Source organism: Mus pahari, chromosome 13 (genome assembly GCF_900095145.1).
Source record: "Mus pahari chromosome 13, PAHARI_EIJ_v1.1, whole genome shotgun sequence".
In the NCBI taxonomy this organism is placed as follows: domain Eukaryota; kingdom Metazoa; phylum Chordata; class Mammalia; order Rodentia; family Muridae; genus Mus; species Mus pahari.
The window spans coordinates 12250499-12252245 of NC_034602.1; positions in this window are offsets into that span (position 1 = coordinate 12250499).

The following is a 1747-nucleotide window of genomic DNA, read 5'->3' on the forward strand; positions in this document are numbered from 1 at the left end:
TCTCTCTCTCTCTCTCTCTCTCTCTCTCTCTCTCTCTCTCTCTCTCTCTCTCTCTCTGTGTGTGTGTGTCTTTCTGAATCTCTCTCTCTTCCTTTTAGTTAGTTTTAACAGGGTTTGTCAATCAGTGATTTTTCTCAAAGAAGCAACTCTTCATTTCATTCTTTGTAATGTTTTCTGCTTGTTTGTAGCACTGGCTGTCATGGAACTAGCTTTGGAGATCAGGCTAGCTATGACCTCATAGAGCTCGGCTTGCCTTTCCCCTCTAGTGCTGTGCTTAAAGGCACATGCTACCACAGCCCAAGTTTGATTGTGTTTACACTCTTTGGACTTTCTTATTTCTTTTTTTCTCTAGACTTTTCATGTATGCTATTTCTTAGGTTGCTAGTATGAGATCCCGTTTTTTTGTACATAGGTAATGCTATGAACTTGTTTCTTACAATCACCTTCATTGTATCCCCTAAGTGTGACTATTTTGTATATTGATTTTCATTCCGTTTTAGAAAGTCTTTAATTTCTTTCTTAATTTATATCTTGACCCATGTTTTATTCAGTAGTCTGGTTTTTTGGTTTCATGGGTTTGTAAACTTTCTGATTTTTTTTTGGTTTTACATATATACAACTTTAATCTGCATTCATGAGATAGGAAGCAGGATGTTATTTCCAGTTTTTGTATCCAATAAGATTTGCTTCGTGTTTAAGTATGGGATCAACTTTGAAAAAAGTTATGTGACAAGCTGAAAAGAGAGTTTATTTGGACAGAGACCATTCCACTCAGTAGAGCCCGGGGACAACTGAAGCAACCAAGATTCTGGGAAAGGTTCCCTTTAGGCCTTCATCCTCAGCCAGGAGGCAGAGCTGAGCTCCAGGCCTCTGAGCACCTTCCCTGCAAGAGGAGAGCTTGCCTGCAGAGTGTGTTCTGACCACTGAGACTCAGGAGAGACTTGGTCTCCCAGGAGTGCTGACAGAGGCCAACAGAATCACAGGAGGAACAAGCTCCAGCCAGAGACAGATAGAACACCTAACACCAGAGATTACCAGATGGCAAAAGACAAACATAAGAATCTTTTTTAAAAATTTTTTAATTATTTAACTAGATATTTTCTTCATTTACATTTCAAATGCTATCCAGAATGTTTCCTATACCCTCCCCTTGCCCTGCTCCCCTGCCCACTCACTCCCACTTCTTGGCCCTGGCATTCCCCTGTATGGGGCATATAAAGTTTGCAAGACCAAGGGGCATCTCTTCCAAAACGATGGCTGACTAGGCCATCTTCTGCTACATATGCAGCTAGAGACACGAGCTCTGGGGGCACTGGTTAGTTCATATTGTCAAACATAAGAATCTTACTAACAGAAACCAAGACCATTTGGCATCATCAGAACCCAATACTCCCACCAAAGCAAGTCCGGGATACCCCAACGCACCTGAAAAGCAAGATTTGGATTTAAAATCATATCTCACGATGCTTATAGTAGATTTTGAGAAAGGCATTAATAACTCACTTAAAGAAATACAGTAGAACACTGCTAGGCAGGTAGAAGTCCTTAAAGACAAAGCACAAAAATCACAGAAAGAATTATAGGAAAACACTGCTAAACAGGTAGAAGTCCTTAAAGAGGAAACATAAAAATCTCTTAAAGAATTACAGGAAAACCCAACCAAACAGGTGATTGAATTGAAGAAAACCATCCAAGATCTACAAAAGGAAGTAGAAACAGTAAAGGGAGAGAACTCTGGAGATAGAAA